The 24550-nt window shown below is 37.2% G+C and overlaps 1 protein-coding gene across 20 annotated transcripts in view; it reads left to right on the top strand.

Moving 5' to 3' along the window:
* Positions 1-1784: 1784 nt before the first annotated feature.
* LOC128855034 (F-actin-monooxygenase Mical) overlaps positions 1785-24550 on the top strand; it is a 205449-nt gene continuing 182683 nt past the window's right edge. For 14 of the 20 annotated variants that reach the window (XR_008453682.1, XR_008453681.1, XR_008453679.1 and 11 more), the window contains exons 1-2: positions 1785-2121; positions 5779-5873. The gene's annotated coding sequence lies outside the window, so the exon portion shown is untranslated. The other 6 variants (XR_008453672.1, XR_008453669.1, XR_008453670.1 and 3 more) reach the window with 6 other exon arrangements.

Below are 24550 nucleotides of genomic sequence, written 5' to 3'. Positions count from 1 at the left end.
ATATTATAAATATTGGGCGAAATGTTGTAATCGTACAGTCACCGATCCCACATGAACGGTATTTTTAAGATGTTATTTGGGTTAGGTTTGTATGCCTTAAAATAAACCGCTCCCTTTCAAATTTGTGTCTTGATTTTGATGAATCCTATACCTACCCCTAATTTTCTTCAAAGAAAGTTTGGGGCTGAACCGCTGCGAGTCATTGTGAAAAATGTAGCTTAAATCAATAGCATACAAGATTACTCAGAGTGAATCGAAAATCGGAGAGTAGAACTTAATATTTGCTTTAACATTACCGATGTAATAATATGTGTTTATATATTTTCGTTTATTTGTTTAGTGTCCAAGTACATCTATGACAGACAACATCAAAGTTCAATGAAATAAATCAGTTAGTATGTATAAAGCAATTACCCTAATATTAATAAATATTTTATAGACGGTTCAAGAGCTTGTAACAGTAAAAACTACAAAAGAATTGCTTCAAAAAATCAGAAAACTACAATATATTTATCTACAAAGTCAATATACTTTTTTATTTATTTAATATCATGAGTACGAAGGAGCGATATACTTGACAAACATTTTTAAATGGAAATCTTATGTGATGAAAGTGACGTCAGATAGTGGATGACAGCTGGTAACTATTTTCATAACCAATAAAACTTGCTTTATGTAGAACAGATGATTTGTTTTTTTTTCCCGACTTGATGTTTTCAACGTCAAAATGCTCTGCTGTTTTATTACTGTTTTGATTGTCTCTTCACACTCTGATTGAACTTTTTTAATTCAAACGCCCAAATTGCAAAAACAATCTAGATGTAAATTTTGTTTTTGTACTGGTGCCAGAAACGTAAATTCATGAAAGAATGAATTTATTTATTTACGTTCTCTACTGGTGCCATCACCTTGTATGAATTCGCTTTTCTACACATATGTTATTCGTACAAAAATTATAGAATAAAAGATTGCAAGGCGAATTGAGTACTATAGGTGGGGTCTTCCCAAAACAGTCATTTTATTTTTTGCGATTTTGACAAGTCTGGCGTCATGTCCTTACCACTACAGAACAAAGGAACAAAATAAATAAAAGGAGGAAAAATTTCATGTTTGTGAAAATTCAGTGACTAGCTTGGTAATATTGTGATTTATGAGATTCAAACTAAAGAAAACGAAATGCCATATGTTAAATTGTGAAAATAAAAAATGAATATAACGCCTCCAAATTCTGCTTTTTTTGCGCTTTTATTCGGATGACGCCGTGGCAAGAATGTGTGTATAATATCTTGTGTTGCGTTCGCCTACTCTTCCTCTTCACAAACAAGTAATTCCCCTTCCTTTTAGCGAATTCGGAAGGCGCCACCTTGTATTATATAATCGTTTATCTAGTGTCTCCAATTTGCATAGATTCGGCCAGACCTTTCACCGAGTATTAACAAACAAGAAAATTATCTTCTTTTTGGTGGTTTATTAGTGGCCATCGTGAACATCGGTAGCCAAAATAGTGAAAAACAAGGTATCGGTTTTCGGAAGGCGCCACCTTCTGTGTTCTGCCTATCATGGTTGAGTTCGCCGTAGAAGCTGTTTTATTTCTTCGTTTTCGCCTTTTTTGTTAGTCGTCTACATTATCTCAGAAATTTTGAAAGTTCAAATTACAAGAACTAAAGATGTGTAATCGTTGTTGGTGATTTAGCGAAGCCACCTCCTATGAATTCGCCTAAGCTAGAATCTATTACTGCACTGGGAGGAATCGAACAGTATTGCATTTTGGGGCCGCATCTACCTGTCATTGCAGTCATTTCTCGTGAAACGGCACAGTTGACGGGTTTTGGTGAGCGCAAAATAAATAATTCTGGTTTCAGAAATAAAAATAAACTTGGAGTAGAAACGCCTTAAATCGTTTAATAATAAATTAAATGTTCATAATAAATTGAAGTTGTACCGCGCAAAATTGTGATTCAACTGATGTGCAATTAAGCGAAGAAATAGTTACGAAACAAAGCGAATATAAGAAAGTGTAAGAAAAGAAAAATAAGAATGAAAATTGGATTGAAAATATGGTGGTAACCGGAGAAAATCCAAATAAGTTAATTGAATTCGAAGTAAAAAATAATTACACGAGTATGTAATCTGATTGAAATTACATGAACTATTTGTTTGCGTTTTTTGTGTACAAAATCGATTATAAATGAATTAAAGACCCAATTTATTTTTGGCGTTATAAAAATCTAAAAAAATGCTTCGGTACACCGTGTGTGAATAGTCGGAATTGTACTCCTGCGCATACAGCACAGTATTGGGCAAACGACGGATGGACGTTGAGAATAGTCAGACAACAGACAGTACTGCCGGTGCTTTCCTTTGGATAACATATAGGTTTTTTTCTTTTTATAATTGGTACGCTGTTTGCCGTTCCTTTGCCCGTTGCAGAGAGATTTTCGACAATGTAATTCAGTGTTCCCAGTCAGCTGCTGATCTGTTGTTTATCGTGAAATTTTTCGATGCATGTACCAAGGCGAATCTATTAATGAATGCGCCTTGGCATGTACATATCTCGGAAAATGAAAAAATCTAAAATTTTTTATGTGACAAACGCGTAGTGAAACTGCTGACGGGGAAGGGAGACGGGTTTCATTAAGGATAAAAAGCGATTTGTCCTGTGAAAAGATTCGTTTTTTTTCGCGCATTCGCAAATGTTGTCACTTTTAGATCGCCACTAGAGTATAGTCAAAAAATCGAATAACACGCGTTCTTTTTTTTGTATTTGATGCCCTGAGTTTTTCTTCCTGCGTTCAAAGCCTAACATTTGGAAATAATTGTGGTAGCCTCGTAGAAATTTTAATTAAAACTAATTCGAAAGGTAAACTCCCGAACCGATATTCGCGTTCAGTCACAGTTGCGCCGCGTCATGTTGTTGTTGTTTTAACAGCATAGTTAGCCCTGTCAGTGTGGGTATATCATCTGTCGTCTTCGTCTAGCTCATCTAGGGGTAGGCCCAGGAAACATGCTGTTTCGACGGGTTGGGTCCAGAGGGAGAGGGGGGTTAGATGAGTCTGATTAAGGGGGCATGTGAAGAGGTGGTTAGTGTCGTGCGGGGTACCTTCACATGCCGGACATGTGTTTGGTATGTCGGGGTCAATTCTGGATAAGTAGGAGTTTAACCTGCTACAATATCCAGAACGTAATTGTGCCAATGTTACACGAGTCTCACGGGGAAGCTGGAGCTCTTCTTCTGCAATGGGTGGTGGTTGGACTCCGATTACGGCATTCACGGGACGGGAGTTCATGAAGGTGGTAACGGCCTCCCGGTGAATGTCGTTTATTGACTGTCTGAATACTGTCCGGTCCAGTAGGTCTCGGTCAGTTTTGTCCTGGAGTTCGTCAGCGTAGTCGAGGAGGTGTCTCCTGACGTGCCTGGGAGGCGGCTCAGGCTCAAGCAGGTGTCTGCAGGGGTGAAACCTGCGGTAACACCCCAGCAGGAACTGCTTGCTGAGCAGTTTGTTGTGCTCCGCGACTGGGAGCATTTGTGCCTCGTTGTGCAGGTGTTGTATGGGTGACATCAGGAGGCACCCGGTCGCTGTCCGAATGGCGGTATTCTGACATGTCTGAAGCTTTATCCACTGCGAATCACTAGTGCCAGGCGACCAGACAGGCGCAGCATAGTTTAGAACCGGCCGGCCAATTGCCTTAAATGTCGAAAGCAACAGTTCTTTGTCCTTGCCCCAAGTGCTGCCGGCCAGCGATTTGAGGACCTTGTTGCGATTTTGGACTTTAGTGGCAATTGCGGTTGTGTGCGCAGAGAAGGAGAGCAAGCTGTCAAAGGTTACACCCAAAATTTTGGGGTTATTCACAGTCGGAATTGGTGTGTCGTCGACTTTTACCTTAAGGGACAGCTTGACCTCCTTTGTCCAGGTGGTGAAAAGGGTCGCCGTGGACTTAGTGGGGGAAAGTTGGAGATTTCTCGCAGTGAAAAAGCGAGAAAGGTCGGTGAGGTAGTTGTTCACTTTGGAACACAGGCCATCGATGTCATTGCCCGACGCCATTATCGTGCAGTCGTCAGCGTATGAGATCAGGGAAACTCCCGCTGGTGGTTGGGGGAGCTTCGAGATGTAGAAGTTAAAAAGCAAGGGTGAAAGGACACCACCCTGCGGTACGCCTTGCTTAATCTTCCTCTGCTTTGACATTTGATCTCGAAAAATCACTGACGAGTGCCGACCGCTCAGGTAGTTCGCGGACCACCTCTTCAGCCCTGGCGGGAGTGTCGACTGATAAATATCATCTAGTAGCGTGGAATGGCTGACTGTATCGAAAGCCTTCTTTAGGTCCAACGCTACTAGGACAGTCCTCTCGCAGGGGCGGTTTTGGTTAAGCCCGCGATTTATCTGGGCGTTTATGGCGGTGAGTGCCGTGGTGGTGCTGTGCACTCGTCGGAATCCGTGCTGATGTGGGGCTGGGGCCAGGTGGGTCGTGAAGAGTGGGAGTAGGAGGGCTTCAAGTGTCTTCACTACTGGGGAAAGGAGAGTTATCGGCCGATAGGACTCCCCTTGGTTGGCGGGTTTCCCAGGTTTCAATAGTGGGACCACTCTCCCTGCTTTCCACTTGTCAGGGATGATGAGAGTGGCCAGAGACAAATTGAAGACCCTTGTGAGGTATCCTACTCCCAGGGGTCCCAGATGCTTCAGCATCAGCGCGTTAAGTCCGTCAGGGCCAATGGCTTTCGAAGATTTCGACTTGTTGATGGCCCCCTGAACCTCATCACCGGAGAAAGTAAGTGGCGCACTGTCGTTCGTCAGTTTGTGCAGCCTTCTGGTAACACGACGTTTGGTTCTGTCGCCCGGAGGATGCAGTGTAAACAGCCGGCTAAAATAGCTCGCGCATCTCTTCGGGTCCGACGAAGTACAACCGTTGAAGGTGATAGCCACCTTGTCGTTGTGTTTCGTCGGGTTCGACAAGGACCTAACGGTGGACCAGAGCTTACTCACTCCGGAGGTGAGGTTACAGGTCTTCAGGTGCTCAACCCATTTAGTCCGCTTGTGTTGATTTACCAGTTGCCGGATCTCCAAATTGAGATCCCTTATGCGGGGATCCCCGGGATCGGCCTGGCGTAGGTGGTCACGCTCGTTTGCTAAACTGGCTGCTTCTGCTGGGAAGTGGGGACGGATGTCCTTATAACATCCAGCTGGGATGAAGCGAGCCGCAGCAGCTGTGAGCACCTTGCGGAATGCGCGTTCGCCGACGCGCACATCAGTGGGGATGGGAAGAGCGGCGAAGGTGTCCTCGGTGAATTCCGTGAAGCCGGCCCAATTAGCTTTTATAAAGTTAAAATAGGACCGGTGATTCGCGGAAACGAAATCGGCAGGTCTCTCGATCGAGACGATAATGGGCAAGTGGTCTGATGCAAGCGATAGCATAGGTCGCCACGTTATGCTATTTATCAGACCCGCGCTAGCTATTGTTAGGTCAGGCGAGCTGCTACAATTGCCCACTACCCTGGTGGGGGCGTCGTCGTTCACTGTGCTGAATGTCGAGTCGTCTATCTGCTCTGCCAATTGCTGTCCCCTACGATCATTTGGCAGGCTTGAATGCCAGAGATCGTGATGCGCATTGAAGTCACCTACAACCACCGCCGCGTCATCTTTATGTCTGCCTTCCTTATTTCCCTCTGCTTCAAGTAATTTTGTTATAAACAAAGCGCAACCGGTTTCTTATTAAGATTTTTACTATTTCCATTATTTTCTTCGGCATTATATTCTGTACGACTGATTTTCGACATTCAAGTATAGTACGAGTTCTCTGTTGCACAACAGAGTAAAATAAACGAAAAATATAGCTTAAGGATAAAAAACAAAAACGTGTGGAAAATATCGAGAATTGTGAGTATTGCAAACATTTGTTACTCCTTTGTTTATAATAAAATACATGAAATACAACGTATTTGTATGCATATATTGAACATATGCAAGTATCTGTGTTACTTATAGTGCTTATTTATAGTAGACTATGTAAGAAATATGTAAAGATTGATTCGTTTTTATTTGTAGTGATAATATTTATTTAACATCAATATGAATACATACAAACTATGAATACAAACAAATTTCGTTTCTTATTAATATCATACGTGATGCCCTACACCGTATCGAAAAGCATTAATAGAAAAGGTCAAAGTGCACACAGAAGTTTTGGGAAAAACACAAAAAAAAAAAAAAAATTGGTTGCGTAGTTCACAAAAATGTAGCCTAAATTATTAAAAAAAAAAATATTAAGTTGAAATAAATTCTGCTATTTGAAATCCAAAAAAAATCATCTCGTGGTCGATTCACACATACTGGTAGCAGCGCTGTGAATTATGAATACCAAAAGAAATGCGAAATGAATCCATTCGTTTTGTGCGCCTAAATTTGTTTGCATTACGTTGAAAAATGTGTCAAAAAGCCAGGTGCGAACAATTGCCATTCTTTCATTTATCGGCTTCTAACACTCTCGGTCTGAATGACTGACGTGAGTTGTCCATTTGGCGAACAGCGCTTAATAAACAGACACAAAGACTAGCTGCACACAATTTTTGTGGTCATAGACATACAAACAAATATATGTATATGTATTTATACATATATTTATGCATGAAATACCTGTGCATAGCTTATATGTATGTGCATATGTACGTGTGTGTACGTACCTGAGGCACGCATTTATTTATTTTGCATGCAGCGAATAACTTAAAATGAAAGTAATTTTGCTGTACCGCCTTTGATATGGTATTAAAAAATAATAGACTTGTATTGATAGGGATTTGACCCAAGGCGAATCTGTACACCATGAAGTCATGTATGCGGAGTGTTCCCTTTTTATGTATGTTCATATGTATGTATGCACATGTAGTATATATTAAATTTATACATACATATGTATACTCTATTGAAATTCACGTCTTCCAGTTTTATTGACTGTTGTTAATGTGTTGGCTTCTAATATTATTTATTTACATATTCTAATTAAATCCCCTCTTAAGCTTTGCTAAACAAATTTCCATAGAACTAATTTCATTTAGTTTTTTTTAGTTTGCATTTACTAAATTTGGTCGTAGGAAGCTACGCTATTGCCATATCTTATCGGCCACTGCATAAAGTCGTTATCTGATAATAATAGCCTTTACCGCTTTGTGGGTCTACAAAAGCAAAAAAGCGAAAAAGTTAGAAACAAATACAAAAACAAACAGGGAAAAAATTAACAAGGCAATTATAAGCGCGCATGAAGTCACCAACATTCACTATTTATAGCATACTAAATACTGTGAGTGTTACCATTGCCTTGATGTTTTCTTTTGTTATTGTTGTTGTTTTTGTTCTTGCCTAAGACATTCCCCATTTCATAATTTTTCCGCAGCGTCTGTTTGAAAAGCTGTTGGTACTTTATTTAAACTTTGTAACTGTCCATGGTGAACTTTTTCGCTTCGCCTCAACTAATGAATGCACAGCGTTTACTTAAGTAGCCTTTGTGTACGGATATTCGTGTTTTTTTTTTTGCGAATTTTTTTGTACGTTTCCATCTTCAGTCTGCTTCAAGACCTCGCCTGGGGTTAGGTGTCGTTGTCTCTCTTCATTCGCCATTGCTGTTGGGGCTGTGCGTTTATGAATTTGAACTGTTGTCAAGAGTGTTTGCCTCATCGAGAATTCACGTGCCGCCTGTGGAAAAAGATTGCAAAGCATAAAGTAAACTACTATTTTTTATGTACTTTAGAGAGAATGTGCAAAAAGCATTTCTAAAGTTGGTGAATGCTAAACGCGGTCTTACCGATTGCCAAGGTTTAATAATTCTGATAGTTTAAGATAAATTTGATTTCATGTACTCATATTTTTATTGACTCACTATTATATTTTTTTGTGGTAATGTCATACTTATTTGTAAAAAATGCCAGGGGAATGCTGTTGAAATAATGCCCTTGGTCGGGTATAAATCCGGATCGTTCCCACGATCGATTGTCGTGGAAACTATCTGTTTGACTCTTATTGGGTGTTCACCGAATGAGTTTGTACGTGTCTACCATTGTGAAGAGAATTTAGAAGATGTGACCAATATTAGACCGTTATCCGGCTCTTAACGAATTTGAAATAATCAGCTGATTGACTGAAGTAACAGGAGAGATGACGGCGGTTTCTTTACGAAAAAACTGAGATTGTGTGGTGATTAAGGAAAAAAATTCAACACAGCCTTCGCTCATGCTACTTCATGGTCCTCTGAATGACGACTGATTGGACTAGTGCGTGAATACATGTGAAATAAACGGCTAGAATTCTGCTGCCTAGTACCAGGTGACATGTCAGCCAAATTTACTCGCTTTTTCAATTTCGTTTTTCGCCATAGCTGAAGGCCAAACCTGGTAATTTATCATCCTTGGGTTCGTAGGCCAGTATCGCTGTGAGAGAAATAATAAACTCAAAATAACTAACGTTTGTTAACAAAAATTAAAAGTTGGGTTAGGCTATTGTAAACATATAATAATATAAATTAACACTGCATACGCACGTGCAAACTACTTTAGTAGCAGAAAGTCCAGCAAGGATATCACGCGGCAATGCAGGTAACATCTAGCAATGCACTTAACATCAGCGTTTTAGGTTCAGTTATTAAGTTCATTTTTGTAGTGCGTTCATAACTAAACTCAATAAAGTAAAGACGGAGTTCGCTCCGCAGTTTTTGTTAAGAAATACTTCGGACAGTTTTCATTTATAGCAAAAAAAAATTTTCTTGTGAACAAAAAATGTAAATAAAACTATGAAAACTTACGTCACCTTAGCAGCAGATTGTGTAAAATTCATTGAGAACGGATTAGCGATTTGCGCAATCTTCTCTATGCTCTCACCGTATACGTAAAGTGTTAATAAGCTTTGTCCAAATACTAATAATGGACTATGAATAAGTTCGTGCGGTTTTTTTTCGAAATTTGAAACTTTATTGACGTAAAATGGTTACAAATTTAATATTCAAAATATTGTCCATCGCTTACTACTACTTTTTCCCATCTTTCTGGCAATTCACGGATTCCCTTTGTGAAAAATTCGGTCGGTTTTGCCGCAATCCACGAATCGATCCATTTTTTGACTTCATCGTAATTACGGAAGTGCTAGTCAGCCAGGCCATGTTGCATCGATCGGAAGAGATAGTAATCGGATGGCGCAAGGTCTGGACTATACGGCGGGTGGGGTAGGACATCCCATTTGAGCGTTTCTAAGTATGTTTTGACCACTTGTGCAACATGTGGCCGAGCATTGTCATGTTGCAAAATAACTTTGTCGTGTCTATCGGCGTATTGCGGCCGTTTTTCTCGCAGTGCTCGGCTCAAACGCATCAATTGTCGTCGGTAGACATCCCCCGTAATCGTTTCATTCGGTTTCAGTAGCTCATAATACACAACACCCAGCTGGTCCCACCAGATACACAGCATAACCTTCAGGCCATGAATATTCTGCGCCGACGTCGATGTTGAAGCATGGCCAGGGTATCCATACGTTGCCCGACGTTTTGGATTGTCGTAATGGACCCACTTTTCATCGCCAGTCACAATTCGATGCAAAAAACCCTTTCTTTTGTGCCGTTGAAGCAGTTGTTCGCATGCCATAAAACGGCGTTCAACGTCTCTTGGCTTCAATTCATACGGCACCCAATGGCCTACCTTTCGGATCATTCCCATGGCTTTTAAACGTTTGGAAATGGTTGATTGATCAACTCCCAAAGTTTTTGCAACCTCTTCTTGCGTTTGAGCCGGATCTTGATCGAGCAATTCCTCCAATTCGGTATCCATGAACTTTGGCGGCGCACCCTCGCGTTCTTCGTCTTCCAAGCCAAAATCACCACTTTTAAAGCGTGCAAACCACTTCTGGCACGTTCGCTCAGATAGAGCATGCTCACCATAAACTTCCACCAAGATACGATGACTTTCGGCTGCTTTTTTCTTCATATTAAAATAATGAAGAAGAATTCCCCGCAAAAACACATTATTTGGCACGAAATTCGACATTTTCAAGTGTGGTAAAAATATTGTTGTTTACGCTTCAAATAAAAAACTTATACTGACGTTTGTGCCTTACGACAGTAGCTCTCCAATGAATGTTTGGAAATGTGGATCGATGGAATAATAATCAAGTTACGCCATCTGTTGTAAAACCGCACGAACTTATTCATAGTCCTATACATATATGGTTAAAAACAAAAATATGTTAAAATAGACCCGGCTATTCGGAAAATCTCAGTTCATAACATTAACGATGGCATACGTTTTATTCCATGAAATGAATAATGATTTATGACATCTTCTATATGCGTTGTTGTTGTTTTATTTTACCAGTCCTCTAATTTTGATATTCCAATTCAATTCAAAAACAATGCATTTTGTAAATTCCTAACCTCTAATTACGTTCCTGACACATTGCGGATGTTATTTCGTTAACTAAAATAAAGTAAATTCGTTAGTTCAAATTCCAAATGCTGGATCCAAGGCGATACCAGATTCGATTTGGTTGTTTCAGTACCAAAATTTCGATTAGAATGTAAACAAACAAATGAATTAACAACAAAAACAGATTATTTTGACAGTCAAACCACCAAAAAGCAAAAACAAAATAATTGTGAGTCTACCTTACATGAATTCATCTTTGCTAGATCATAACTTTGGTTCTTCTCATTGTTGTTATAACAGCATAAAACACTACCTTGGCTTTTGGTGAGCGCAAATTCGTTTCGTTTCGGTAGTGTGTGTCCGATTCTCGTGAGAACATTATCTTTAGAGCCTAATCTTAAACTTTCGTGTAATATTGGAAATCCTCACATCTTGAAATACTCTGCTTATACTAATAGAATCTATGATCTATTTCTCATATTTCTCTGCTTCCATTAGTGGGACAACAGCAAGAAGCACACCATTCAAGGATATATGCATTAGCCTGTTATTATTCGTACAGTTTATTTATTAGTTGAGTATTTTCTAAAGTCAAACGCGTCTGTTTTAGAGCACAAAAGGTATACCAACATCACTAAATGTAAGCGTCAAATTAATCGTGGAGCATTGCTTAGTTTCAGTATTAAATTTCCGTTCACTCATAATGAAAATCATAATGCTTAAATAATCTGGACGTAGGGTATCTTTGTGAAAGTGCAGTTATTACTTCCACGATTACACTTGTATACACATGCACATATTCACATGAAGACATACATATTTACATGTGTACATACGGGTGAGTCTATGTACAATAAATTTAGTTGATTTTGAAGCTGCCTGGTGTCTAGCTATCAGATAGCCACTCAGTTACGTAGCTCAGGCAGCGAACGCGTTAGCTCAGCTGCAAAGTTCATGACCGGCACAAACCTCTATATTACATCTTATCACACTATGCATTCTCTGTGAAGAAAAAGAAACATACATACATATGTATGTATGGACTAGTACATCACAAAAAATATGATGAGACTACGAAGTTGATGATTACGGCAACGATGAACGTTTTGAACGAACGAACGCTGTCAAACTACTATACAATACGTTGCCTTCTTCAGCTGTGACTCGCAGTCGCTTTATTGTGTCGAATAATTTATAAAATTATTTACTGCATGACTCACAACCTCACAAGCCGCTGATAGGTGACTTGCAGACATTTGAAGCGAGTTCAACGTAACTATCAGGCTAAATATTGTCACTTACTAATTCTTTTGTTCGTTTCCCCCCTCTTTTGCGTGTACAAGTACCGTAAATTCCACAGCTTACGTACATATGTGCGTATGCATGTATGTATTTGCTAAAACCAATTTGTAATTTAGTTAGAATGAATTGTTGACTAAACCAACGGAATGGGCGAAGCTGCTAATTGCAATAGCCGTAGTCAGTTGCTGAAAATAATTAAGTGTTTAACGTACAACAAAGTGAGTCAAGGTCAGTTAGACATCAACTTTCACTGCAATCGACCAGCAAATCTAAAAATGCCTTTGGCTGTTGTGGTATTGGGCACCCTTTGCGGCTCATAAAATTACCATGTAAATATATGTACATTCTCTTTCTGTGTATGACACAAAATTAGTGAAAAAATTGGTTGTGCGTTCTTGTTCTCTATGCGTATTTCTGTGGCGCCTAGTCGTCTTTTATGTCTGATGTCATGTGGCTCCACGTTGCCGCTTAAAGAAAAAGGATATGAACATGAAACACTTCACTGCAGTTGCTTTGCTGAGCAAACTTGACATAAAAACTTGTACATACATTAGGGTGCATCACTCTCCATACAAACAAAAAACAAAAACAACAATCGGTACTGGTTTCCATCGAAATTGTAAAATTTATTAAATTTTAAGACTTTCGCCAAAATATACCAACATTTTTATAAGCTGGACTGATTTAAAAGTACATTCAAGCACATTTTTTCCAAGAAATTCCTTGAGATGATAAAGTGTTTAAGCTTAAAAGAACTGTACAAAAATTTTTTTAAATGTTATTAACAGAATCGGAATAGTGAAATAGCAGGTGAATATATTGATTTTCGAAGAAATTAAAATGTTGCGAAAATACCTTTTTTAAATGTACAATCCGGTCAATATTTGGTTTCCTTAAACCCATCAATGTTTGCCTCAGGGCTACACGCAGGTTGCTTTTTATATTTTGCGCCGAATGCGATATTTTTATAAATTGAAAAAATTTCAATTCACACAAAAAGGTGGAACTAACTCGTGAATTGATAACGCAGGGTAAATATGTGATATATCGCGAGATAGAGGCATCCTTGGCCATTAGTGAGGCCAGCATACATTCAATATTGCACGAACATTTGGCCGTCAAGAAAATTTGTTCTCGTTGGACACGGCATAATTTGACAATTGGCCAAAAAAGTACTCGTGTCGATTGGTGTAAAGAAATGTTGAAGAAGTTCAGCTGCGGTTGTTCAAAGCACGTCTATAACATCATAGAAGTGTGGAGGAACTCGTTGCTCATACGGCCGGCACGTTCGATAACTGTAATATACAAATATGTACAGGGTTGTTTATCTATCGGGCTTGCGAATAAATGTTTGTTCTTATATTTTTCTTTAGTATCATACTTGTGATTAAAAAACCAGTACTACACATTTTAGAACGTATTTTCCTAAACGAGTATATCATAAATCTGAAAATTTTATATTACTATGAAAATAGCAAACATGCTCTATTTTTATTTTTTTGTATGAAGCAATTCATTTTACCCTGCTGTTGACTCTTTTATGATTTTCCTGTGAAATAATCATAGTATTGTTATTGAGAAATGGCTATAGATATACATATGTATGTAGGTATTTGGTGGTCCCTCTAGATCTTGTAATTTAATTTAATTCGGCTATAAATAAAAGACGCACTACTATTTTCCAAAGAACTTTAAAGAACCCGATCACTAAGTGACTTTACACGGCTGGCTTTACATTGTCTATTTCCCATTCTGTGAATGCGATTATCTCAGTACATTTGCGCGAGTTTTGGATTTCATCTCACCAATGGCTACAACAGTTTTCAGATATTTAAACTCTTGGATCGTCTCTAGATAGTTGGCGTAACATTTCAGAAATTATCAAATGGAGTAAAATCGCTAATTCTGGACGGCCAACTAATATCACCGTTTCGGCTGACTCTTCCATTTTAATCTTTCTAAACTTTATTCCAGCGATAAGCGTCCCAATTTGTTAATGCCTAACTATACACTAAATTTCTGAAATTTTAGCACTCAAAGTGAACAGAAAAAATCGATAGTTTAAATTCCAAACACTTAAAGGATCACCCTGCAGTACATATATACATACATACATACTTATATACGTCAAAGTGATGACAGTCACCGAAAGCAAATAAATTTTAAATACAATCTTTGGCATACATACTTAGAATGGACTCTTAAAGCAAATATATAGACATAGGAATGACCATTGAAACAGATTCGACATCTATAGTTTTGAAGTCTCGTCTTATATCGTCTTAATATTTTTGAAATTACACCTCATATATACACATATTTTGATTGCTACGTCTTCTAGTTTCCTAAAAAACTTTTCTTTTTAAGTATACAAGTAAGTAAAGTATTGAGAATGAAGAATTTAGTCAGAACAATGAGCGCCTTGTATAAAAGTTGAAGCTCAGTTTCATATGAGCTCGAATTTTTAAACTGGTATTTGTCGTTACTTTAGTTAAAGCTTTCAGCAAAAGCTATGGTCAGGTAAGGTTGTAGAGCTGAGAATATGAGGTAGAATCCATCCCGCACTACATACGCTCCGCACTTCGAAGAATACGTTTAAATTTTTCATTCAGAAAGTTTTGTCACCTTAAAAAAATGAAAAACGATATTTAACATTTTTAGGCTTTTTATTTAACTTCTTTTACATACAAAAATGAAAAATAACAATTTTTTTTAATTTTAATAATTTTAAAAATGGCGCAGAAGTTGATGCTCCCGAAAAATTGGCGTTGTCCATTTTGGCTCTTCTATTTATCTGAAACACAAAAAACAAAAAAATTATTAATCAATATGACTGTAGCTATGCCCCGTACAAGAATAAAAAAAAGAATTTGGTAAAACGCTCTTGAATTTAACACTCTAAAAATCGGTTGTTTTCAGTTTTTTAATAAAAAAAACGAAATAAATGAAATAATAATATGACTCCAGTACGGACGATAGCCATTGATGTTGTGAACAATATATTAAAATTTCAGACGATTCGGGTGAATAATTTTTTTTTTGACAACACCAGACGTAGTTTTGAGATAATTGAGTTTAAAGTTTTCAGAGTGGATAATGCAACCATCCATTGATACCGGCGCGTGACGAATCTGACTATACCTGCTAAAATGGCTGTATAACACCTGTACCTGCTAAACGGCTGTAAACACTGGAAATATCCTTCCACAAATTAAAAGCCTAATACTTTTGAAATATGAAAAAAAAATCGATTTTTCGAAAATTCTAGACTACCGGGACCCCTTAAGTTTTGGGAAAAGGAAAAAGTCACAGGGGCTAAATCCGGTGAATACGTTTGTTGTTCGATGATATTTGTCGAGTCTTTGGTCAAAAAAGTGTTCACATTATGAGCCTTGTGAGACGGTGCGTTATCATGGTGCAAGATCCATGACTTTTCTTTCCACAAATTGGGCCGTTCCTACGTACATTCTCTCTCAAACGTCGCATAACTTCCAAATAATATTCTTTATTTACCGTTTACTGTAGAATCATTTGGAGCGAATTGAGAGTGCACAACACCATGATAATCAAAGAAAACGAGTAGTATGTCTTTCACTTTTGACCGACTTTGACGTGGTTTTTTGGGTTTCGGCGTATGTGGATAGCGCCATTCAGTCGCCTGTTGACTGGTTTGCGTGTCAAACTCATACACCCACGTCTCATCACCTGTTATGATGCGCTGGATAAACGTTGGGCCCGGATTCACTTGCTCAAGCATGTCTTCGCCACCTTCTTTCGATGAATGAAAGAAATTCAACTCTCTTGGAACGAGTCGAGCAGCCACGCGTCTCATGCCCAATTGATGGTGTAAACTGATACGAATTGATTCGTGAGATACACTAAGGTCACGAGCTACCTCTTTCAAACTTAAATGATGGTTTTCCTACACCATTTCCTTGACTTTGTCTACGTTTTCATCCGTTGAAGACATTGATGGGCAACCAGATCGGGGCAAATCTTCCACGACGTCTCGGCTCTCTGCAAATGCCTTATACCACTCGTAGACCCGTGTTTTTGATAAATCACACTCCCCATAGGCTTTCTGCAACATCTTCAACGATACGACACACGAAATCCCGTTCAAAACACAAAATTTAGTAGTGAAATCGTAGAACACACCTGCGGTTGACTGATGTAATTAAATGCTAAAAGCAAGCTAATTGACAGATCAGGCTCAAACTCTGCGACACTATAGAGGACAGTTGTCCCAACATTCCTGCAAAACAAGTTTAGAATATGTGTAACACGCGCTTTTTAAATGAACAATTGCCGATATTTTTTTGACACAATGTTTAAGAAAACGTCTCATATATTAGGGGAAATCTGTTCCTGGGTATCACAATGGGCTTCCGGGACCACCGCGTGAATTTTTGGCAGGAGCAGCCTTCTAATTTTACCTTTAGTATGTAAATACAAGAAATGTTCTATTTAAAATGCGAAATATTAATTATTTTAAGCATTTTTTTTCGGTATAAAAAGAGTTAGTTAATTTCTATATAATAATGCAATATTTGAACAATATTCTCCTAAATTTTCATTGCATTGAACGAGTGACTTTGATCTCCGGTGGTGCCTCGAGACATTTTTTTTACTGTGTACATCATAACTCAGCAGAATCAGCTGAAACAAAAACTTAAGGGGGTCTTCTGGTCTCGAGGCCCTGAAATGAAGGGTTTTTTTGGGGATTGATTGTGACAAATCCTGTGAATATTTAAACAAATTTTTTTTTTATTTTAAAGGTACATGTCTTGGCTTTTAAAAAATGGTTTTGACTTTGAAAAAAATTAACACCCGCGACCTTGAAATGGCGCTGAAGACGTCCACCTCCAAACGAAACAGGTCTCCATTTTGGTCACGGGTTTTCCACCTGGGTAATCAGAAAGCAAAAATTAGATATGCGTTGTCTTCAGAGTTGCCCTGGTTAAGTTTTCCCGTGACAGATTTTTTTTTAAACATTTTTTTCAAAAGTTATGCAACAATTTGCAAAAAAAAATTTTTTTTTGCTCATTTTTTGAACTTTTTTGAATAAAAATGGAATGAAAAAAAATTTCAAAAATCGTACACGGGGAAACTTAGCGGTAAGTTTTCCGAACCTTTTAAGACCAAAACCATTGAAATCGGAGTATAACTACTATGAAAATTGTGACCAAAATGCTTAAAAAACACGATTTTCGGGGAAACGCGTTTAAAGATAAAGTTTATGATAAAACGGCCGGAGGAGGGTACACTTCGGTGCCCAGAAAAATGTGAAAAAATGCGATTTTCAAAAAATCCTTTCTGTGGCGTATTCTCGCATACACATACAACAAAATTATGCAAAAAAAAAAAAATCGATTTTTTTTTCGCTGGAGACCAGAAGACCCCCTTAAATTGATAGGATGAAGGAAATATTTCTTGAGAGTTCTTTGGGAGGTCTTGGAAGTCAAAAAACCGATTTTCGTTAAAATAAATCGGGTAGTTACCGTAACATCGATGGAGAGGCAGATCTATATGTGTCTGCAGCGACAGCCAAGCTGCGCTTATGGCCTTAGACAGCCCTCTAACCACATCAGGGGTAGTGAAGTCCTGTAAATCCAGGCTGAACTATGTCGGTAGACATAATAGCCTGATGCTAACTTGGGTCCCGGGACACGTGGGTATCGCGGGTAACGAGACCTCTGACTCCTTAGCTAAGATGGGCTCTGAGTCCAACTTCTTTGGCCCAGAGCCCGTTTTGCCACTCCCTTCTGCGGCCATCACGGCCACGGTTAGCAAATGGGTAACTACCACCCACAAGCGAGCTTGGCAGGCTGAGAGAGGCTGATGTTACCTGTCATGTCCGATCGACTGTCGCAAACCCTTCTGTCATTAAGCAGAGGGGAGTGCAGACGGCTGGTTGGACTGATGACGGGCCACTTTCTGTGGGCAAAGCACATGGAAAGTTTGAGCATCTCAGACAGTGTACTCTGCCCAGCTTGTGAAGAGGAGGATGAGACGGCGGACCACTTCCTGTGTGTCTGCCCCGCCTTCGCTCGAATCAGGTTTGAGGTCTTTGGCACTGATGTGTTAAGAAGCGACCATCTTGGCTCCTTGGCACCACAAGATCTACTCAGATTTCTTCGGAGATCGGGTAGATTTAAAGAAAATTAAAAGGGGATCCAAGTGTAGTACAATGGACTCAATTAATGTCTGAGTGCTGCACTTGCTAGTTGTCCCGACAAAAAAAAAATACTGTGACATCATAGTGATCATAAAAAATTATAAAAATATCCCGGTATCTAAATTATGTGAAGAACCACTATCAAAATTTCAAAACGATTGATCCAGTAGATTTAGAGTTATGGCGTACACAAACTTCAAGACTAAAAAGTTTCAGAGAAACACATTAAAGCAGTTATAGAAGCTGGCTTGGAGCAGCGTTGATTTTAACACTGAAATACATATATTCTCCGGAAAAAAAAAAATAAATTCAAAAATAAAAGTTGTTAAGGTCACTTACTTGGGTTGTCGAAGCCCTATGTTCTATACGAGAATAAAAGGATCAAATATATATGGAATCAAATATTCTGGAAAATGCTCGTTTTATATGTATTCTGTTCAGCTTCGGTTGAAATCTACTGAAGTTCATTTCGGCCTCAAAAATCGATGTTCGGTCATTCTCGAGTATGTACTTAGCTTTTATTAAATAGCCTGATGCAATTTTTAAGTCCTTAAAATACAAGCAATATTTGTTTTCTTAGCTTCCATTTTCGTGACCGCTACTGCAATACTAACACTGTGCAAGACTTGTTTTTAACCCATCTAAAGATGTTGTTGCGCTCCACTCTCTACCAGCGCTTATGCTATGAACTAAAAAAAATTCGTTACACTATATAAACGACCCTTTTTTCATAGCCAAGTGTTTACGCCCTATTCTTTCGATACGATACACCAATAGCGCCATCGTCAGCAGCAGTGGCAGCATCAGTAAGTACCGCTGTTGGCACCATTTTCACTTGAGTTTTTCACATTTGAACAACACGCCCAATTTCAAGAGTAGTAAAAGCGAAGATATTATACATATATATGTATGTGTGTATGTACGCACTACAACTTAAAACACACAGAACTATGCATTTCATAATGTTTGACAGCAAGCGAAAACATGTCACCAACGATTCTAAATACAACTACATACAAGTCGATTTTATTGTTTGTTTTGATGCATTCGATTACACAGATATTTTCCTCGTTTTATTGCAGATGCAGAAAAGAAAACATTAACAGCATAAGTTTTAGAAATATTTCAGCTAAGTATAACAATTGACATAGTCAACGTTTCAAGCATTCCATATCGAAAGAATATGCAATCATTCACATTTGCGTTTGAAAAACATGATTTTTCTTTTGAATTCTCTTATCGCTAAGCAATGAAAGCTATCAAGTGTTTTGTTATTGTATTATGAAAGGTGTTTTTGTTTTATTACTTTTACTATTATTATTGTTGTTGAGGATAGAGCACTGCGATCTTAACATCTATTGTGCCCCTTTCAAAGACTTAGAGCTTGGAGCTCTGGAGTTCAGCATGCCGTTCAGTATTAGATGGTTACCCAGGATTCTTTTTTCATTACTCAAGTAGCTGGCTTGCAATTTGATTTCTACACTGCAGAATCTGTAGATTTCACACGAATAAATTCTCGGTTTAGTCAGATTATAAATTCAACTAACAATCTCCTGCCAGTGTTCGTCTGAAAATTCTTAGGTTGTTGTTGAATAAGGTCAAGCAATCGGTAAAGCGTTCATGATTATGAGATACCAGAAGTTATCTCGGCTAGATTGTTATTTTTTAAGGGATACAGTATCCTCTCGCCTACGCTGCAGAAGGGCTCTGTACCTATAAAGGAAGTTTGTGGTACTTCCTTCAAAGCCAATATGGTCCGATACTCAGATAATCAAAACTTGATTGGCTATGAGTCAAATATATGCCAATATATAGGTTACCTTATGAGATCTGTGCACCTGACTAGTCGCTTGACCTCTTGGTAAAGCAGCAGTATTCCGCTTTCCGCTTGAAAGATTGACGTCTGCTTCCACATGGCTTCAGAGTAGGTATCTTAATTTCGGTTCAAATACACCAATCCCAGTCAAAAGCTGTCTTTTTATAAAGCTAAAATTTGATTGCATAATATTCATTGACATTGTGATTTCCGAGTATTTATGTGTCAGGGTATTTTTGTTTTAGACGAACGGAACTTCCTATAGACCTATTAATCAGATCAGCTGTTCGGTTCAGTAATACTCTTCCATATGTATAAAATACATAATTCTCTACGTTTAGAAAGAGCTATCGCTACTGTGTAATTAAGTAGTACCAATTTACCAAAATTTACCAATTGCTTCTGGGGCTAGGCTCACAAATTTGATGCGCCTTCTAATTTGACAATCAATGTTGCTCGCAGCATTTCACGACAAGTTAAATGCATGTTGCTGACCGTGAAGTTAGTGTTACTCTTTAAAAATAGTAAAACTTTCACTTCATAGAATGCGCTTCACATTCGTTAGTGAATATCTCTTTAAGAACTTGAACAATCTATACAGTGGAAACGTTTCCAGATTCGTCAGAAAATGGATATATGAGTTATATAAGTAAAATTAAGTTTTATTAGGATTATGGAAATTAATTTCTGCACAGAGTAATTGCACGAATGAGCACAACTCAATATTACTGGGTACGGAATTTCTCTCAAAATTTTTGTATATTATTACAAGCAAAAACAGAAAATATGCGCTCTTTTAAGGGGTTATACGCAGTTATGACTTTCAAAAAAATCGATTTTTTTTTATTGCATTTTTGTAATGTACATATATTCAAAAGTATACGCACAAAATTTGAAGTAGATCTAAGCAATACTTTCGGAGTTATACCTAAATATGTAGAGATGCCTCGGCACGTTTTAAGGTAGGTATTGTAAAGTTTCAAGTTTCGTGTTTTTTTTAAAACGGCATTTTTCAAGTCGGTGTACACGATATCTCGAAAACGGCTTGTTTGATCGGTCAACCGTTTTAACTCAATCTTTAAAGATACATTTTCTAGTAATTAATCGTTCCTTTTGTAAATCTGATACTTATTTTCCATTTTATAATCAATTTACGGCCAAATTTTAACGTAAAAATCGAAATCATTTCTTTTAAAAGCTGCCATTTTGTGAAAATTCACTATTTTGATTAGCCGAACGATTAATTACTAGATAATCTAATATATTAACAAAATTTGTTTGGTTTTTTGATTTCAGATAATCCAATCCTGAGTTACGATGTACACCGTAAATCGTCTTTTTTTAAAGGAGGTTCCAGAAATCGCCTGCAGCGCGCTCTATAATCAACATTTTCATAAATAAAAAATTTTGTTACATTCTTGAAGGATGCTTTTATAACCGCCAAAAATTTTCAAATTAAAATATTCTGAAGTTTCTTCAGGATAAATCCTTGACAACCCGTCTTTTATTTGCTTCATAACTGCGTATAACCCCTTAAGGCTCTTGTTCTATACATATTTCAACCCTTTAATCTGCTGGCTTGTGGATGCTCAATCTGCACAGTCCTTATGCAGCTAAATCAAATCTTCGTTTCCCATCAAATCCAATATATGTATCTCACATGTGAGTTTCCGTAGACTAATTTTCCAAATTGCATCAACAATGTTGGAACATTATCGAGTTGCATGAAACGATTATAACTGAAAATTAATTAATTGGGTGACGAATGCACAATCTTATTCTAAATATTGATGGCCTCTTTTATTTTTTTCTCATCCCAACTTATTTCAGTTATTCAATTTAATGATATATTTTCTAGTAATCGTGTAAACTTAATAAATATGATTAAAATGTAATATTTTTATATACATATATAACATAAAAGGATACCTGTATATCTAAACCTGTATGCCATTCAATGAATTTGAGGCAGAAAGTAAACTCTGTGCATATCCACAAATGAGGTTTTCATCTAAAATCAGTAAAAGGTAATGAAAGGAATTAGGGCAAAGCATGAGTTCAGAGCATGAGTTATATATAGCCACTTGTAAGTATGTATATGCACTAACGCATACATGTATACAGTTGTGAGCATTGAAATGTGGATAGGTATATGCTCGTCAGGTATAAGATTCAGCAGAAGTAATTAATAAAATATTTTTTTACTCAATAAAACAAAAATGATTTTCAGTGATAGAAGCTTTTATTTTGACCTTTACGCGCTCCATTGCTTGTCTGTTTGTATACTGCAGCTGTTTAGTTCACAAGTGTCAAATATGTTTGCCGTACGACGCTATTTGCAAAAATTATAAATCTTCCGGTAGGGTGATTAACCCTTGTACTTGCGATGAGTACAGAGTTGGTCATTTAAGGTAGAATCATTTATTTCTGAAAACAAAAAAAAAAAAATATGGGTTTCGTCATCTGGTTAATAATTTATTTCAAGCATATTTCTTCCAACTACTTTTCGAAGATGGTATCGCGGAAGTGGCCACATTTGACCTTGCCACCCGAAATTTTCTCTGTTTCCTACGCTTCTATGCGGCACGACATTAGTCGATGTTATATGGCTGCCAGATGCTTTCAATTTAAATAGTCAGCCCTATATTAATTATACATTTTGTTATCATTGCTGATTTATTTTTCGTGAAGAGTAATGCTAAATGTAATGAAGGTATGTTGAATTTATGGAAAACGATTAAAATGGAAAATAGCGACAATTCTAGGAAGGAGTGAAGTCCTTAAGGGGATAGTATGGTTAATTCGGTGTAAAACAAGCATATTTTTCGAAATTTTTTTTGTCGACACCGTTGATTTATTCAAAATTTTAAAATTACTTCATTATAAAGTCATATTTAAAGAATATTGTGTGAAATTTTCATTGATTTTTATGAAGAAATGAGTTGGTGGCAGCGAATCTTCGCGGACGTCTAATAAAAAAGTTTTATTGCGGTGTCCCTCAGAACTCATTACTGGATCAACTAAAATCAAAAAACCAAATTGATTTCATCAGCTAATAAAGTTTCGCAGGTAACAACGTCGAGTTTTTTTTTTTTTTTTAATTTTGTCATATTTTAAAACAACAAAGTTTTCAAGTTTTTTTTATGAAAAATCGGTGTTTTGACTTCAAAGCGCTTTAAAAAATTAAAAAAAAAAAAAAAAAAAATTCGACGTTGTTACCTGCGAAACTTTATTAGCTGATGAAATCAATTTGGTTTTTTGATTTTAGTTGATCCAGTAATGAGTTCTGAGGGACACCGCAATAAAACTTTTTTATGAGACGTCCGCGAAGATTCGCTGCCACCAACTCATTTCTTCATAAAAATCAATGAAAATTTCACACAATATTCTTTAAATATGACTTTATAATGAAGTAATTTTAAAATTTTGAATAAATCAACTGTGTCGACAAAAAAAATTTCGAAAAATATGCTTGTTTTACACCGAATTAACCATACTACCCCCTTAATTAAGAGATTAGTGTTAAACTAGAATTCAGTAAGTCAGCCATTAGAGATTTTGGTTTTAAATTATCCGAGGATCTGGTATCAGAAGAGAAAAACTGATTCAAGAGCTGTAAAAAAGACGAGCTCAAAGAAAGATCCGTTAACAGAGCGCAATGCCTTACAGCATCAATTGTAGGCAAATCTAACTAGAAAATTCATAGGAAATCTTGGTACTGAAATTATGCGTCGAAGACCTCAGGATGTTGGTTTTAACGCCCGGCAACCCCTCCAAAATGTCACTTACCATTAATACCGATTTGACCCCAACTTGGTTGACCAAATGTCGTTTTTTCTTGGATATGCCAAAAAACAAAATGCTTTGGAGTCACATTACGAGATGTCATATAGTAGACGAGGAACATGTGAGCACTTTAACGAAGAGTTTGTTTTCTGCTTAACCAGCAGGTATGTGGTATATAATGGTATTTTCTTACAATTTCTTTGGACTATTAGCTCTAGTACCAAATATAAGTAGAATACCCCATATTTATTTTAGATTTAACAGATTTTTTCGTAACTAGATATTATCCCGGAGGACCATGCGTCCTGTCAAACCAAAAAATAACTATCTATTTTGTCTTTTTACTTCGAGGTATAGTTTAATAGTCAGAAACTGTGACTTCCACATTGCACTACTGACCAGCAAATAGTTGTGATTTAAATTTTACCGACAATTTAATTCATTAAAAACTTCAAAATTACAACTTTTTTTGGCGATACAGATAGCGTTAGTTTATTCAGTCAATTTTCGTATAATAATGCAACAAAATATTTTTACCTAAATTTTCATTACAAAATATCGAAGATTGAGCGAGCGAAAGACCAAAGACCCCTCGAGAATGGTTGTTTTGCGATATATAAGTATCTTAAATCGCAACAGAATCAGATATGTAAAAAAAAACTTAAAATACATTTGTTAGAAGAGAAGTGTCTCGAGGCATCACCGGGAGAATTTTTTCGCTTTCAAATTTTTCGTAACACCAGAAAAAATCGATTTTCACCCAAAAAAAATCAACTAATTGGTTATTGGAAAATTATTTGATAAAGTACTGTGGAACATTTAAAAACGATTGGTCCAGTAGAATTTTAATTATGGCGTACTTATACTTTTTTTGCAAACACGAATCAGTTGGTTGGCAAGTTTACGTTTTTTCGTTGCTGGTAATGCAAGGCAATTTAATTTAATGGCTTGGAAAGTGTTTAGACGGATTTTAATAAATTATTATGAAATTTATTTTTTTACTATATTATATATTACAATAATATTTTTTATAAAAAACATCAATTATATGTAACTGTGACAATATAACTTC

The sequence above is a fragment of the Anastrepha ludens genome, chromosome 2, assembly GCF_028408465.1.
Source record: "Anastrepha ludens isolate Willacy chromosome 2, idAnaLude1.1, whole genome shotgun sequence".
Taxonomy (NCBI): domain Eukaryota; kingdom Metazoa; phylum Arthropoda; class Insecta; order Diptera; family Tephritidae; genus Anastrepha; species Anastrepha ludens.
The sequence above is the reverse complement of the archived record's forward strand: the minus strand, read 5'-3'. Positions and strand labels throughout refer to the sequence as shown.